Source organism: Heliangelus exortis, chromosome 6 (assembly GCF_036169615.1).
Source record: "Heliangelus exortis chromosome 6, bHelExo1.hap1, whole genome shotgun sequence".
Taxonomy (NCBI): domain Eukaryota; kingdom Metazoa; phylum Chordata; class Aves; order Apodiformes; family Trochilidae; genus Heliangelus; species Heliangelus exortis.
The window spans coordinates 15718700-15736841 of record NC_092427.1 but is presented as its reverse complement, the minus strand read 5'-3'; the positions used below and the strand labels follow the sequence as shown (position 1 = coordinate 15736841).

Below are 18142 nucleotides of genomic sequence, written 5' to 3'. Positions count from 1 at the left end.
CATCTCTGATGTCTAGTTTTGATGGCTCTATGTGCAGGACCATGATTAAATCAAATGCAACACCAGTTCATAATACTGTTAAAAACTGAGGCTCAAAGGGGTCATCCTTGGTTTGAAAGTGTACACTGGTCTTAGTAATAAAACTCAAGACTATTTAAGATCCCTTTAGATCAGGAATCTCTATATCAAAATTACCTCAATATGGCAAAGTACTTCACCACATTCCCTAGGCAAAGTAGTATTATAAACAATAATTACTATCATTAAGTGGGTATAAGTCTGGAGTCTTGAAACTATTCTGTCATTGACATCCCCCATATAATTATACCACAGGTCTTCCTGGGGGGTGGAAAAAAAAAAAGTAAAATGAAAAAGAAGCTAAACACCCACCACATAAATATGCCAAAGTTGCCAGATATGCACATGCAGCTCTAAGCACCTTTACATAGATATACAACATTCTTAACAGCTGATTTAGTGTGGAAGCAGGTGCCAAAACCTTAGCACAGAAGAACAACAAACACCACAGTCACTCATGTTTTGCCTGGGAACAAGTCCCAGCCTGCTCCTCCAGCCCCATTCCAACCCAAACTGAGCTCCTGTTCCCCTAAACACTCAGTACATGCTCAGGCCTTCAGCTAGTTCCCCATGATGTTACAACTAACTCAGACTCCTCAATAAAAATGAGGTTATTCTGCCTGGTTTTCTATTTTCCGTGTTTCTCCAAAATATGCTTCTTTCAAGGACTAACCCAAAGACCAACAGAGCCAATATAACAACTCCCAGCAAGGGAAAGCCTCCTTGCAGCCTGACCCAAAGAGGTCTCCAGCACTTCTGCAGGATGGTGGCAGCACCCCTTATGATGAGGCACCCCAGGAGATCTGCACTATGACTGAAAAAATGCCATACAAAAAAAAAAAAACCAAAACACAACAAAACAACAGGGCCCACACCAGCACCTTCTGCTCGTTTAAATACCAGTGTGGTACTGGAGCAGTAAATCTACACATTTAGAAGGACAAGCCACACACCATAGCAGCAGCACTGGTAGGGAAAAAGAACTTGTGCCTGTTCTTTGTCACAACTTTCCTTTGCTAATCACCCTCTCCCTCATTCACTGCTCAAATACTTCCTCACTGAAAAAAACCTGCAGACTCCCAAAAACTAGAGCCATCTGCACCAGACATTGTCTAAAGGAAGTACTCTTACTATGCCCATTTTAGGATTTACATTTTAATTTCAGACTCAAGAAAGCTGGGCTCCTCTCAGGGGGAAAATCAACAGCAGCAGAATAAATCCTTCAGGCACACTGCCCCTGCTTTTTTTCTCCAAGTTGCTGTTGTGGGGTTTTGAGCTGGTTGAAGACACCACCAACACACAACAAAAGGATATTTCAGACTCTCTGGGTAACAAACTGTTAATATAAGGACTGCCTACCCTGGGGCAGTAGCTTTCAAGAATTGAGAAGATTTATTTTTCCTCTCCCAAGGGTAAAATAAAAAATACCACATAGACTTTCATATTCAGAGAGGTTAGGAAATTAAAAGACTTGCTGAGCAACTTGATCCACCCTTTCAAGACAAAGTTGATCCATATTCATGTGGCTGCCCCATATCATATGGTAGGGTCTCATTGTCTTGTCTTTAATATAGCACAAACACATTGCACAATGCAAGTTAGTTCATCTCTAACAACAATCTCTGCTGCAGAACCAACCCCACAGGTAAAAGCCTGAAAAAAATGAAGTGATATTTAAAACAAGTTTTTCTGAGGTAAATTCCTCAAATCTCACCACATGGAATTCATAATAGGCTTTGATATCAACACTAACAAGTAATTAAGTAGATATCTCCATGATAAATGTTTTCAAATTGTGCTTATCAACATTTTAATATGAAAGCAACATGAGATATGCTGTCTGCAAAGAAGCTGCTCAAAGAATATACAGGCTAAGAACCAACAATGCTACAATGCTATCAACATCACAGGAATGGAAGCAATGAACAACCTGCTCAGACTTCCTGCAGATGCTCCTCAGTGTTTGTAAGGAAGGCAGAGTTTACACAGCCCCTGGACTGGCAGAGTTTCTTATCCAGGTGTTATTCCCTCAAGGTACCTGGAGGCCTTTCAGAGCAGGGCAGTGCAAGGTGGTATCAACCAGACCTGGCTCAGGCAAGAGCTGGGATTGTCACGGTTTAACCCTGGCCTGGCAATTAAACTGAGTAACAGACACTATCTATTAATCTCTCTCTCCTCCCTGATAAAGAAAATCACCTTTATCCTGGCCCAAACCAGGACAGGGATAAAAGACCTGCTGATTCCCAGAAACAAGAAGGGGAATCCCCCATCTTCAGTACAGCAGTGAGGCAGCCAAAACCCACCCCTGCATCTCAGCACTGCCCTGCCTCCTGTACCTGCCAGAGCAGGCAGGTGAGCACAGGGGATGGAGGAGTGAGTTTCCTCATGCTCACTTCTGTGCAATCTGAATTCCTGACCCAGCACAGGCCACCAGCTGCTGCTGCCAGCTGCAGAGGATCTGTCTGCCAGCACAGCTCCTCCCAAATCCCTCTTTTCCTACTGATATTCACACCACACACTTGAAAATGTAAACACCTTTGAGTTTGCCCTTTCTTTCTGGATTGCAGGCACGCTGAAGAGTAAATACAAAACTAAATTAAACACATGTAAAACATCAGTATAAAATACCAGGTCTGGCTTATCTAAATCCCAGTGCACACCACACGGCCCTGTCCTACTCAGGGTCTGAGCAGTGCTTTTCTGTTGCCCATGTAGATATTCAGAGAGAAGTCCATAATGCCACCTGCCCTCAGGAAGAAAAGTAATACCAGTTCCAGGTTACTGCCATGGCTCTCAGCTCTGTTGTCTCCAGCCCACTGCCACCACCCTGAGCTGCTTTGTGCCTCTGACTGAAGCACATGAGCTCTTTTGTCAGCTGCCTAGAAAATACCACCTGTAGTACTGGAGCCCTAACATCTCAAGTAGCTCTAATTCAGCTCTCATTTCAGCTCACTTCTTTGTCCTCTAAAAATAACTGACTTTAATTGCAACCGGCTACAATTTTCTAATTCTTTGTGACCCCAAACCTCTAAATCCATTACCCAGAGACAGCCACAGTAATCCTTAATGAAGGTGTGGGTATGATGCAGCACGCTAGGGGCCATCTGGTTGCCAGGTGTTTCCTGGCTTAGCTTTTCCTCAAAACACACATCCCTTCCCTCCTCCTCTAATTCCAAGACAAGCAATTTCTACCCCAGGACAGCCCTTCATTAAAGACATGGGCAAGGGCTTTATTGCAAGCAAGTCAGCTGCAGCAGAGACCTTCAGAGCCTGCAGCAGAAAGCATAGAAGGGCTGTTTATTGCCATACATATCTCCCTGTGAGTACCAGCAAAGAGCTGTGCCAAGTGTATTTCTGACTGGTAAAAGGAAGGGAGCCAAGTGCAACATTGCCACTGTAACCCTCTGTCTTGTGTTCTCCACTCAAAAAAGAAAAAAAGAAAAGGAATTAAAAGCTAAGAGAGCAGTTTGGTAGAACAGGACAATTTATATAAAAGGCAGAAGTTATTTTAAAAGGCAATCTTCAAAACTGGTGTCATCTGATATCTTTTAGGAGCAACACAATCTATTGAGGGAGGTTAGGTCCTCTGATCTTTGTTTTCAAAATGGATCATTAGCTTCCTAAAAATCCCTGTCTTTCAGACAGGTAAGGGCTCTCAGATACTCATTCCTACCCCTTCACCAGTGTTCTGGAGCATCTCGGAGAGCTGGACTGGTGGAAAGTCAGTCAGTTTTACTTCCCACAGGGTCAGGCAAGGACCAGGGACCATGGGGACAAACAGCACCACCACAGCACCATTTGAGATAAGCCTTGGCTGCCAAGAGACCCCATCCCAAACTCCCAAACTAGAGGGGCCCCACTATGGAACTATAGATTTGCAGAAACCATCTCACATTCAGGCTAACCCCTGTAAACATTTAGCTGGGCACTTGCAGCAGCCTGACCTCAGGAATGGTTTCAGACTGGGTATATACAAGTACTGGGGTTGGTGGACATGCACAGCAAAACTGTATAAACATTTCTCAGACAGGGTGGGGAAAAACTTATTTTTGCTGTAACAAAGAGGTAAGACTTCATGATTCCTTCCAGGGGATGGGAAGGGACTGGGACTGTGCTGTGGAGCTCTGGACAGTGAGGGTTGACACTCTTGTCCTCAGATATTAGCAGGACAAGAAACAGCAACTGCTGCTGCTCAGCAGACAAAACTCTCTGCATGGCCCCAGCCATCAGGATCCTGCTTTGCCAGTCTCAGGCATAAAAAAAGGAACCAACAAAGACATAGACTGGTGGGCACTTCCAGCACCTGGCAGCTCTTGGTGCAGCCTGGAGATGCCTGTCGGGGTGTCAGACCCTGACCGAATCACTGTTGGACACAGAGAGGACAATTTTGCAAATTTGCTCATAAAATCCCTACAGGAATCATTTCCAAGTCAGTAAGAGCTGTTCCATTTGTCCTGTGAGGATCAGGACCTAAGCAACTGGGATAAGCTCAAACCAGAGCCAACGGTGCACCCATGATGAACATGAACATAATCCCACCAGGAAACCAAAACCCCACCAGCTGGCACACAATGTCCACCCCATAATTGTCTTGCCCATGATCCAAGACTCCCATAAGCTCCTCAGAAGAGGAGCAACTCCTCATTTCAAAATGAGGTCTTGTAGGAGAATACCAGCAATTCTTTTTCCATGGTATCACCTCTACAGGGGGATTCTCATTTATGTGGAGCTCTGCCCAGAGCTGTGATTCAATGCAAAATAAGTGACAAAACTGAAAAGCAATAAATGAGAGAGAGACACTTAAATGCAGCCAGAGTTACTGTGGAAGAAGAAATTGCCCAGTCCCATTGCCATCTGTAAAGAATTATCAAGTGGAGTTGCAAAGTAAATCCAGCATGGAAAGGGAAATATTAACAAGTGACTAGAGACACAGCACCTTTATTATTGAAGCACATTTCATTTGACTATCTGCATATTTTAATATATTTTAAAAAGCAAGTTTATCCTAGGCATTATTTTCACAAGCCTCAAAACCTTGTTCAAAGAGCTAATCATCTACTTAATGTCACAGGCATGAGGCAGGGCTTGTTTACTAATCTAGGAGGATTACAGTTCAATCTAAATCATGCCTTGCCTGCAGGTAAGGGCAGTAGAGCAAACAAATACACCCGACTTGCCACCTGCAAAGGCATGAGGAGAACAGAATCCAAAACAAAGGAATGTTTATATCATGTTTGGGTTGGGAAAAGAGGTGAACATAGGAAGACAGCTCTTCTTCAGAGCTGCTGTTGAACGGTCTCTCTGGAAAACTGGGACAGGCAAATTCTATTCCGACCCCTGTATCAACTCTGGCTATCAACCCTGTATCTATCAAGCCTGGCAGCTACAGCTAAAGCAAGTCCTCACAGCTAGTTTTTCAAATTAAAGCATAACCCATGCCTCTAACACATGCCTTTCTACTTGCCTTTTTAACGCATGCAGAGATCACACCCCCACTGGAGAAAAATTCACTTACCTTCCCACTCCCTTTGGCAAGCAAGAGAAAACCACCATAACATTGCCAGAGGAAACAAAACCACACATTCCCTATCCCTATCCCAGGCTCATTTACTCCACTGCACACTGGAATAAGCAATGTCACTGCACCTGATCTTGCAGTAACTTAAAATGCAGAAGAAAAAATTTTTCTGAAGAGTGGAGTTATTACTTCTATCCATATATAAAGCAACTAAGAAAAAAAATAACTTACATCTGGCAAGTGAAGACTGAACCATCAGAACTAAATTCACCTGAGCATGGCAGGGCAGTAAGGACAAAACAAATCACCTGGTACTGACCACAGTCATGGGGATTTCAGAGGAACAACCCATCATACCACCTCTGCAATATCACATCCTCAAGGAAATATTTCTTTCTAATCCTAGGAGTAAACACAGCTTTGTGGCTGTGTTTTGCCCAGTATTTTTTCCAAGCATTTGTTGCCTCCTCCTACTTCTAATAGTTTATAAAAAAAAAATATTAAAAAAAAAATCTAAAACATTTAATTCAAAATGTAAACAGTTTAATGGCTCTAAGTACAGTTTTCACCTTCACCATACTTCTCTGTTCCCATCACTGGCAGAAAACAAAATTCATAACCCAACACACACACAAAAAATAATAGCATCAGCCTTAAAGCAACCATTTTTATCTGCTGGCTCAGGAAGGTACACACCATCTACCAGTTGAACCCAGCCATTGTTAGCATCTTTAAGAAAACAAATATTTACTTTCAGTAAAGGACTTACAGCTGCTTTGTGCACATCAAGCAGCACTGGCAACACCTGCAGCAGTTAGCACACACCCAGAAGTCGGGCTCTAAATGGAATCAGAGATGGCTGATGGGAGAGGCTTGATTGATTTTGTGCCTGTTGGTAATTACAGGTAATAAAGCAGGTCATCAGTGCTGGTATCCTGATGCCAACTTTACCATCTAAACACACAGCCCTTCAGGCATCTGAAGAATCAATATTATAAATATGGTAAAATGAGAAAATGTTTTTAAATTCCAAGTGCCTGTAATTACCAATTAAAGCTTTGCAATACCTTATTAATTCCACTTATTGCTAACAGTGATGCTGCAATCGTGCAGTGGACGAAAAGCAGGGAAGGCAAAAAAAAAAAACCTGACTGAATTCAGTTTCTTTGCCTATAGAAACAGTTTTCCACTAGAGGCCATTCTAAATGAATGCAATTTGACTAGACCTTTTCTTTTTCAAATGCATCCTGCAAGAAAGTTCGTGATTGTTTACACTGAAAGGCACATTTAAGAGTATTTTTAATTTTGTAGTCAAAATACAGTTTTAAGCAACAAAATAGTGTTTTAAGCAACACTAGCAAGCATGCCATTTAAAATTATCTAATCTAAAGAACTGAGTTATCTATAAATCACTGCTGCTAATTTTGGCAAACAACGTGGAATATAAAATTACATGTATTCATTTTGTCATATTACAAAATGCCTTTCATTCACAGCCTTAGACATAAATTTATTACATGATGTAACAACCAGCAGTGGGTAATATGAAATGTTTTCACCCAGTATTCTGCTAAGTCTTATTCAGAAGCACAACCAGCGCTCTATTTCCCGAAAAGCTTAACTCTGCAGAACAACATGGAATGAAAGCTCTTATTTACCACATTCTGTCCCTTGCTCTTTGGAATGAATCATGGCATTAACTGTTCCCCACCACCAGAGAGACTTCGGGTTTTACTGTTTTTGTTGTTTTGTGGGGTTTTTTAATGACTCTCACGTGTTTGCCAACGCTCCTTTTACTACACTTGGATATACATACATTTTATCTCCCTAAACAACAAGTTTCCTTCCTCCTGATTATTAGGTTTCTTCATAATTTTCCTGGGGGCAGTTTTCTTTATGGGATATCAATCACAGCAGAAACAATGGGGACAAAAACCTCATTTGCCACTTTCCTTCCAGACACACATAGGCACCAACCCCAAATGCCAGGTCTGCAGAGCAGACACCAGTTCTCAGGTGTGTTCTGGGCGTGCTGACAGACTGTGAAGAGCACACTTGGGGCCAAACTCTGCCCTGATTGCATTGATGCAAACCAAGAACAATTTTGACACAAATCTGGAAGAGATGAGACCCTTTATTCAGTAATCTCCCTGCACCACAGATTTTCAGTGCTGGGGCACACTGAAGGAGGAGAGGGTAATTCCGCAGGTCAGGAAGCAGGACTCAAGCAGGCAAATGCCCAACTGCAGGAAAACAGCCCTGCTGCAAGCAGTGGCAACACAGCCACCCAACAGAAGCCTGAGACACCCCAAATGCATGTCAGACCAGGGTTTCTCAGCCAGAGGCACCCCACACACGAAGGTACAGATGCTGTGCATCAAACCATAGCCATAGGAGCTCGAACCCTGCTCTCTGAGGGATACCACATACCCAGAACAGGATGGGGTGCCCAGACCTACCTTACTGGAACAAGTAGAAGCAGCTGCAAGAAGAGGACAAGGGCTTCAAAAGGCCTTGGGGTCTCTGTCCCACAATCAGCCAGGGGACACTGGAACCACATTAACCTTAGCAAGTGCTGAATGTTGGTACTGGGAGTCATTGCACCCCAGCATCCATCCAGCTACGGGTCCAGAGTCCAGGCACATTCCCCACCAGGGGATCAGGTCTTTCTGCTCAGACCTGGCTGCTACAGAAAACAGCACAGACTTGGCACAGAAGGAGCTGGTTGGCTCAAACAAGCTCACCAGCTTTCCAGCTAACCAGAATTCCAGACCTGAACCCTCCCCCAAAGTTAAGAGATTTTGAACACGTGCTTTCAGCCCATTTCCCAGCAAACACAGAGAAGAGGCCTTCCTCTGGCCCAGCAGTAAAGCACCCAGGTCACTCCTGAAGGTCCACAGCATTTTTTGCTGTTCATCTCTGGATCAAATTTGGCCCAAGGCTGGCATTTTTTAAAGTATAACCCTAACTCTGCTCCGAAGCTTTATCATATTCCCACCCTATGTTCTCATTTTGAGACATTTTCTAACCTTGTTCATCCAAGATCAGAACCTCAGGAAAAGTGGCCAGTTTTGTACAGTAAAGCAGTTCTAACAGATAATATATGTACCTCAAATCAGAACTGAGAGCTCCTAGTTTTAAACCAAAAATGGCCTCTATCATTGCCTCCAGAAAATAAAGAGGAAACATAGGTTTAATTGAATCAATAGGTCTTATAATTAATGCTGCCAAGTTAGCTGACATGATTGGACTGCTGGTTTTGGGTTTGTTTTTATTTATGTTGTTTATCCTGAGGAAAAAAAATCAGCTAATTTTGGAAACAGTTATTGGAATTTAGTGTAAATCTCCCTTGGGGGACAAAATTACAAGTTTCACAAACAAAAAAGTAAGTTTTGATAGACTTGACTTCACTGGAAGCTGTTACAATCTAACTGCATTACAGCTGACAGAAAACTCTTTTGACTTCTTGCCAGGGGCTTGACCAACACAAGACAAGGAATATGTCTCAGATCCCCACACTCATGACTGCCAATTGTAAATGAAGGAGAATTTGCTGAGAGGAGTTGAATTCTACCCACAAATCCATAGCTTAAAAATTCACAGGTACAAATTGATTATTTTCCTGAAACGTCCCCAGATTTTCAATAATGAAAAAACAAAGCTGAAAGGAACATTGTCTTCTTCCTGATGGTGCAAGTAATGTGCAGATTCAATTAATTCAACACAGACACAATAATTTTTTGCCACTTACCACAATTGCTTATAATAGGGCTATCACCTCCCTTTCCCTATAATGAACATACAGAGCTACATATATTTTATCTCAAATATTGACACCATCTGCCAAAATAAATACTTATTACATTACAGCAAAATAGAAAACCAACACATTTTAAAAAGGCTACAAGAGAAACATCATATTGTAACACTGCTCAAGCCTATCCACCAGCACTAACCTGTCTCCCAGATGACAGAAAACAAAGATTTGATAAAGCTTTATATTACTGAAGATGCCCAAGCTTCCTCTTTTCACCGTAACTCCTTTCAAACTGGCAACCTAACAGAGATGCAAGATACTGAGTACAAACACTAACGCTCTGAAACTCCTCTCATTTTTATTTTGAACGCCTGAGAGGGGCGTCCCCCACCTCCCCAGTCAAGACAACAGAACAAAGATAGGTTTCAGCTGCAAGCCTGCTATAGGAAAAAACCAGCAGTGAGTGTAAAACCATAAGGGACAACAGCATTAGCTCATCTTTTCTCCTTAGTGCAGCAGCAAACAATTAATGTTAAAGTAAAATGGGTCAATCAAGACCTTAAATCTTCTTAACAGCTAGCACAGTCAACTCATGTGGTCACAGCAATCCAAAATAACCCCATGGATGCATCAGTCCTTTCCTCCAATACCTAGAATTACAAATGTCCCATTGAATCTCCTCTAAAACACCACCACCTCCCCACGACCCCTGTCCCCCAGATTGTTTTGTAGCATAACCTGTGATTAAACCTACCCAATGCAATAAAAGCTTTCTCCTCTACTGAGGCAGACAGCTTAAGTAACCACCTCTGTTTCCAGTACTAACCCTCTAAAACAGCTCCACCCTATGGAAATCTCTCTCTGGCTCTTTTTTTCTTACCAAGAGAGATGCACTACAGAGCTGCTGCTCATCAGCACATTTCAACATAAAGCAAAAGAATGGAGAAAAGCACCAACCTTAAACACAAGACCCACCCATACTCTCCCTTAGCCTGCACCTGTGTTTGGGCAGGGATAAGCAGTGTCTGATCTCATGGCACACTGTTCATTTCCACACCTTCTCTGGAGGAACTCTGCACCCCCAAACATCATCAAGGGTTTTCCACACTGAACCCACATACCCTGAATTTACACTCCTTCCCTTTCCAGCAAAGACATCCCCTTTTCAATTAAAAACACACTTAACTTTCAGGCATGCTTAAGGCTCGCTTTTAAGGGCAATTAAGCTTGTGTTTCAACAACTGAATGAATCCAGATGGACCAAATCAAGCAGCTTTGAGTCTTAGGGAACAATTCTGCATAACAGCACACACCTAATTTTATTTCCTGATCACACACATGGACTTCAAAGGTAGCACACAAACAAAATATCCAGATTGTCGAACTATTCAGTTTAGAAGGGATCTTGGGAAGTCACCTAGCCCTAGGACCCCAGGATATTACACTTTTCCAAACTTCTGGCTGTTACTCATTCAAGTGCATGTTAACCACTACACTGCCTGATCCCTTTCTAGGTAATGCTTCAATTCAGCAACAAGGAGCACCTCTTTGTTTTACTGTGAGCCAGAACTTGTATCTCAGAGCAGTTCTCAGCACAGTCACAGCCTGTGCTAAATGCAAAAGATCTGTAAGGAACCTGGGCCTTTGGACGGACCCACCATTTACAGAGAAGCACTTACATTAGAGCTCCTTCCCCTTTCTGAAGCTGATAAGACATTTGTTCCATCATTGCAGATCAGATTTCACACCCCACAGCTGGCACAGCTGCATCACAAGTTCTGTAAGCACCTTGTGACTTTGCAAGCTTGTAGTAATAGAGGCAACTTTCTGAAAGCCATCACCATAAAGTCCTCACAACCTAAATTCTTTTTGACTTCTCACCCCTTTAAGAAAACAAACCTGTCTCCAGCACATGTGTACAACATGCCACATTCAGGGGTGGTAGCTGAAACAGTCCAGCAGTCTGCAGCAGGCCTCCACCCCACCCATTTCTGGGTTAAAATATTTCTAGTGATTTCCATGGCTCAGGCAACTATTAAGTAAGCACAAGGCCAGAGCCTGCTCTGGTGTCAGTACACACAGCAAATGTCTCCTCTGGCAAATCCAGGTATATCCTTTAGAAGATGGTAACTCATACAGGAAGCAGCATGGCACAGGCTGAAGGGAAAGGTATGCTTCTGGAAAAGTAAGGGAATTCTTAACCTAGAGATTGCAGCAGTTGATTTAGGGGCGACTGCAATCGTATCACTCATGCTCGGGAGTCATTAAATGATGACTTAATCTTTATTTTGTCAGAATGTATTTAAAGAGCAGAGCTAAGCGGGTACTGACATAACATACCATAACAATTACATCAGAGCTCTAAAACAAGGGTGCAAATGCCACTTTATGTAACAAACTGCATTATAAGAACAATGAACTGTCCTCCATCCTCAAAGGGTGCTAAATTCTCCACAGAACAGCAACTTTTTATTCTCAGGAAGACAGCTCTTTGGCTTCTCTCAAACACCCACAGGCAATGCACAATATGGGTACAACAAATTGCAAACTTTCACTAACCAAGGCCTGTCCCTTGGGTAAAAGATTAAGAACAGACAGACATTCAGCACTGCACCTCGCTGCTGGAATCACCCCTCTTCCCAGAGCCCTGCTCACCTGAGGGTTTCATTTCAACAAGGAGCAGTCTCACTAAGCCATCAGGTTTATTGTCAATGTGTTACTTAAGCTCACCTGTAAATGCCTGAGCTCCAGAAGAAAGGTACCACATTAAGACTGAGGTCCTCCCCACTGCTGAGTGCATTATCAGTGTTTTTGCAAATGGGTGAAATGAAATACAGAATGAAAAAATCAGTAGTTCCTAGACCTAGGTGATGAAGGGGGGAGTTTGGGCTCCATTTAACATACCACACTTTCAGAACACTAGCAGCAGAAACATACACACCCATCCACAATCTTAACCAGGCTGTCTCTATGCTGAGAGATTTTAGCATGCCCAGGGAAGGTGCCCGTTCTCTCACTGTTGGCGAGTCACTTCTTAGTGATCTGTAAAGTAAAGGAAGGGGCAACTTCCCTAGGTAATGCTCCTTCAGCAAATTCTCTCTTCCACGCAAGAGCTGAGATGCTGTGATCTTGTCATCCAGTCATGAGGGAAGCAAGAGAAGCTATAGAAATGCATCTTGCATCTGAGCCTTTTCTTGAATGCACTGGCTAAGGAGATCTGCAGCCTAGACATCCTGCCAAATCCAAACCAGCAGAGGTGAAAAGAAACAGGTTCTTTTCACAGTGAGAAAACAAAGGTTTGGGGAGAAAATTGGAAGAAATAGAACTGAAAGACTATGTGCTCCATCTCACAAGGAAGAACTCTTTTGGAAACAGAAGGGATGGGTTTTCTGAACTGCGAGCAGTGCAGATGCTGGACAGCAAATGGGTTTTGGTTCTTTTGTTTTTTTCTGAGAAAGGATGGAGATTTATTGACACAACCACAAAGGCATATCAAATTATGAAAAGCGATGCTAGAGAACAAGAATGAGTAAGATGCACAAAATCCATACATTTACATCCCATTCTACTGCATGAATTTACGTTAATGACCACTTCTTTGTGAAAACCTGCTACTTACTCCCTATCGGGAAGAAGCCTAGATGAAAACCCACCAAGAATAGGAGAGTATCTTTATTTGGAGGAAAACTGAAAGCTCCTGCTTAGCGTGGTGAAATAAACGATGTCGGTATCTTTCATGCAGAAAGCAACTCTCCTAGCTTGCAGCACACCCCCTTCTTTCCCAGGGGTGTTTCGTAAAGCACATCTTATTCAAATGGCAGGTCGTAATTAGTGTCTCAAAAAGCAATCTTTATTCGGTAGATCCCAAAGGGCGCAACATTACGGCACGGCTGAGCTGCATGCGTGCTCACGGTTTGTACCTGCAGCACTTCAAGCCAGGCACATTTCGCATAATTTCGCCTTACATAAAAAGGCTTTGTTCGCCGCCGCCGCCTCACTGCGGTTACCAGCCCACAGCACTGTCCTCTCCGCTGCCGAGCCACTTAACACAGGGAACGATATTAATATTTTCACCCCCATCCCAAATGCAAACTGAAAGCGCTTCCAACCCTCCCTCCCCCCCCCCCCCCCCCATTCCCCGTCTCACACAACGCCCTTTGTTCAGACTTAGGGTTCCCTTCTGAGGAGCTCAGGGGTGGGGGCAGGAGAGGACAGAAGGTTACATCCCTTAGAGGGTTTTACAGCCTGGAGATGCCCCAAAAACCCTCAGAGAGGCGGCTGGCAAAACTCTACCTCCCCCCCTCCCAAATGAAGGTAGCACGGGCGTTACCTGGGAGCCCCCCGTACCCTCACGGTCCCCTCACCACCGCCTGACAGAGCCCGCGCCCAGACGCCTCATGGCCCCGGCCGCCAACCACCGCCTCGCCCCTTTTTGCCCTTTTCCTCCGGCGGACACCCCAACCCACCCCGACCCGACCCTTCGAGCCGCCGCCGGTAGCGGCCAGCGAGGAGCTGGGGTTGATCCTTACCTGAGCGCCGCGGCGGCTGCCGGCACCCCAGGACGCTCTGCCGCGCCAAGGGGCTAAGAGAGGGCTTCGCCGCCCTGCCCGCCTCAGCCCAGCCCAACCCGCCCTGCCCGCCTCAGCCCGCCCCGCCGCCGCTCTCGGGGCTGTCGCCGGGACGCGGCCGCCTGCGCGCCGCGAACCCCCGGGACCCGCCCCCCCCTCCTCCCCCGGCCCGGCCCAGCCCCGCCCCGGCGCCGCTCCCCCAGAGCCCCCGCGGCGGCGGACGGCCCCCGGCTGCCGCCCCGCCCCACGCCCTGCCCGCAGCGGCCCCTGCATTGCGGCGGGGACCCTGGTACCTGTGCGGGCCGCCGCTGGCCCCGAGCCCCGCAGGCCGCGCCGTCACATCTGCGGGGGCTGCCTCAAGTGCTCACACGGCACCGGGGATGAGGTTGCTCCGTGACAGCCGCCACCAGCCGCCTACACCCAGCGGGTGCCTCCCTGCCCTGCCCTGCCCTGCCCTGCCCTGCCCTGCCCTGCCCTGCCCTGCCCTGCCCTGCCCTGCCCTACCCTGCTCTGCTCTACCCCTGCCCTGCCCGTGGTTGATCGTCCCCGCCGTCGAAGAAAATCATCCCTAAGTTCCCCGCCTGATTTCACTTGTGTCTTCCAGTGATGAAAATCTGAGCTCAAGCTGATTTCTCCCATTTCTTCTGGAAAAACAAAAAAAGAGAGAGAGAGACTGAATAATGGTGAGACAGACTAAAACAAAACAAAACAAAGAACACAAAACAAAAACAAAAAACAAAAACCCTGTTATGGCACCTCAGAAACGGCACTGCTGCTAACTTACAAATCGCACTCCTTTAGGGCAAAGCTCGCCAAACATTTCCTGGAATCCAGCAATAAAAGGTATTCCATTACTTTGTCACTTGCCAGCTTCTCAAACTGAACTTTCCTCCTCCCTCAGGAGGTCAATTACAGTTTCCATATTCCTCTGGTGAAAGTAAAGACAGCAAGGGCAAAGTCAGTCATCGCGCAATGCCACTTCCCTGGTGGGGCTCCAGCATCATCTGGTCTCACCCTTTCTAGTCAGAATCACTTTGTTTCAGTTCCCCGGGCTGCAGATGAGAGAGTACAATGTAACTCCCATGCCTTTTCCATTTCCTGAACAAATTAGTCTAATCCCTTTGTTAAAAATGAATGTACAAGTCAGCCTATCAGAATCTTTACCAGCAATTCAGACCATGTCACACACCTATTGGGCTAATAAACATTCTCAAAATAGTCATTGTGTTTTGATTGATAAGCACTGCCATTCCTTATATTTGTGTGACCAGAATACTCACCAACTGTATCCCATACTGCAGTGCAAACACTTTAAATGCTAATTTCAGTTTTGTTTCATTTTGCTGCAACACTCAGAGCAAGTATTCTGTCTAAATTTTTTTACAAAGTTTTGTAATGTGGGCCTTATGTGTCTTGGACTGGGTGGTCAAAAACATGGCTTGGGAAAGCTGAGTCCTCACTCTTGCTTCTGCTTCTTCTGCAGTAATACAGAGATGGCCATGCCTCAACAACTACTACAGTGGATTGTATTCAAGTCCCGTGCCAATAAGCTGACTTGGCAATGTAAAAGTGCTTTGTTAAGCATCTTTATGTATTTGTAAATCGGGAAATATTGTTTCCCTTGAACGGTCTGAGTCAAGTCTACAGGCATTATCTCTTCCAGCCCTTTATCTATGCCCTCCTCAAGTTGTTTAGGAGAATATCCCACCACTGCTACTTCCCTGCTGTAGCATTTCATCTGTAAATCACTGCCATGCAAAGGGAGTAGGATCTTGCCAAGAAGTTCCCTCCAGTTACTGTCAGTGATGTATATCCATCCGGAGATGTTTGCAGAGGAAACGGATTTGCTGCAGGCAGTCTTTCTTTCAGGCTGCCAGGAGCAAAGACACCCTTGTTCAAGACACAAGGAATGTGTGTGCACCAGTGTCCCCAGCACCTCAAGGACCAGCAGTGCCTTTCCCCTGCTGTCTTCTTCTGTGCTTCCCCTTGGAGGCCCACATGGACATGAAGAGACCTTGATGGAGCTCTGCCCCCCAGCACAAGGACTCTGCCCTTCCTTTCATGAAGCCTTATCACTTACATGAAGCCTAATCACAGATGGAGCCCTGAGAAGGAATGAGCAGTTGATATGATCAAGGAGAAACAGATACACTTAATCCAAATGGATTAAAGCTTACCAATATATTTATTAAAAAAAAAAAAAAAAAAAAAAAAAGAGGGGTGGGGAGGAAAGCATACCTTATACTTTTGTTGGAAAACAAATACTGCCATGGGCATCATGGAAGAGATGTCTTAAAGGAAAGACACTACGTACACTAAATAGACTGTGCACTGCCCATAAACACTCCTAGAGACCAGAGGGGTGATACAACTCACCAGAGAATTGCTCAGAATATTCTGTGTGCCATGAAGGAATTGATGCCTCTAGCTCAGACCCAGCACAGCAGCCTGTCTCTTTTCAGCAGCAGCCTGCAGAGAGAGAGGGAAGGTGAATCTTGGAAGTTAGTCATTCACTTGCAGCTCTCCTTTAAACAGTCATCAAAGATGATGAGAAATAAACACAGAAAAAGACAACGTGGCATTCGCCATTTTCCCCAAGATGATTATCTAGTCAAATTACATTATGCTTTGCATTACATATTCAGCAACAGTGTTGACACTAGACATTTTAAGACAGGAAAAATTCTTTTAATTCATGTGAGAGATATTAAAATGCATGCACATATTTTCATTAGAAATATTCATGCAGAGATCAAAAAGCATCATCTCACTAAGAGATAGTAGGGAAAGATTATTCTTTTACAAAGGAAAAATGAATTTTTACATAACCACACAAACAGTGAGTTTTATTGTAAAGCCTTGACACGCTGAATTATGGATCTCTATATGGAGGTCAGGTAAGTCAAACACAGAGGTGTTTTGCCTGCCTGCTAGAAGAAAAATGAATAGCATTACCTATAGCCCTTTTTAGAACAGATTAATTTGAAAGTGTGGCTGGGAAATGCTGTTTGAAAAAGGTCTTGTGTCAATGTATAGTCTTCACTTATGATATAGCTGTAACTAATCACTGCTGCTCCTCTGACAGTTTATTGAGATGCAACTGTTGGCAAGTTGGGTATTTGTCTTCACTTCAGACTGGGGAAGGAAACATTTAATTTCTCAGAAACACACTTGAGCCTCGGTGTCAATGTCCCAACATCAGCTGAGTGAACAGGGCAGTCCAGACAACACCAGCTCTTGCTTACTCATGATGGGAAGAGCTGTGAGCACCAAGGAGAAGGATGAAGTGATGGAAAGCACGGCTGTGGCTCTTCACATACTTTCCCTGGTGGCATCTTTGCAGTCTCTGGGTATGTGCAACAACCACTCGAGCATTTTTTTGCCACCTTCCCCTTGGAAACACCCAAAGGCGGGGTTCCTGCCTCGGGAGTGCCAAGATGTTTCCATGAGTTGGAAAACTCCAGGGTCCCTCTAGTGCCCAGTGGAGGCAGTGAGGAAAAAAGGTGAGCGGAAAAGCTGCTTCCTATGGTTACCGGCTGCTGAGCACAGTAAGTGCTTAGCATGAAGCCATGTTCAGGTTGCTTCCAACTTGGAGAAAAAAAACCCTCAACTATATCTCATGAGCTCATATAGTAAAAATCTCCATGTCAAAGGCTTCGTTGTTCTGCCTGTCTCCCACTTGACTACATTTACCTTCTAAAGATTATTTGGAGATATTACCTGTTTGTAAATGCCCCAGGTTGCCACGAGAAAGCTGAAAGCAAAGGGGAGACTTAGCCACAGTGGGAGGACTTACACCGGAGCAACTCTGCCTTTGTAGATCTTAGTGATCTTCAGTCTTCCTGTCCAAGGGGCTGTAGGCCACCATGTGAGTTATGAGGGAAGAATAAGGGAGCTCCACTCTCATTTCGTGGAAGCTTTTGAAGTCAAAAGCCAGCCTCTGCATGAGAAGGAGAATAATTTAAATCCAGAGAGAAGGAATAAAATACTAGTGACAGCTGCTCCTGGGGACACAAGGAGAGAAGAACTGCAGTGGAGAACACACTCCAATGGAACACACTCCAGTTCTCACTGCTCTGACTGAAAGTGAAGGGTCCCAGGATAATATGGCAAAGGGAAACATGGACACCCAAAGTCCCATAGAAAGTATGTAGAGCTTCCTTGTTCCCTGTCATTTACTGAACCCAGCTGTTTTTCCACTCAGCTTTTGAGGCCTTGAGA

General features: G+C 44.7%; 1 protein-coding gene across 32 annotated transcripts in view; it reads right to left on the bottom strand.

Moving 5' to 3' along the window:
* Positions 1-14303, bottom strand: part of MAP2 (microtubule associated protein 2) — a 223989-nt gene extending 209686 nt beyond the window's left edge. For 14 of the 32 annotated variants that reach the window (XM_071746827.1, XM_071746831.1, XM_071746834.1 and 11 more), the window contains exon 1: positions 13883-14026. The gene's annotated coding sequence lies outside the window, so the exon portion shown is untranslated. Of the gene's footprint in view, positions 1-13882; positions 14069-14214 lie in introns of those variants that run through there. The other 18 variants (XM_071746822.1, XM_071746825.1, XM_071746845.1 and 15 more) reach the window with 5 other exon arrangements.
* Between the last annotated feature and the right edge of the window lie 3839 nt (positions 14304-18142).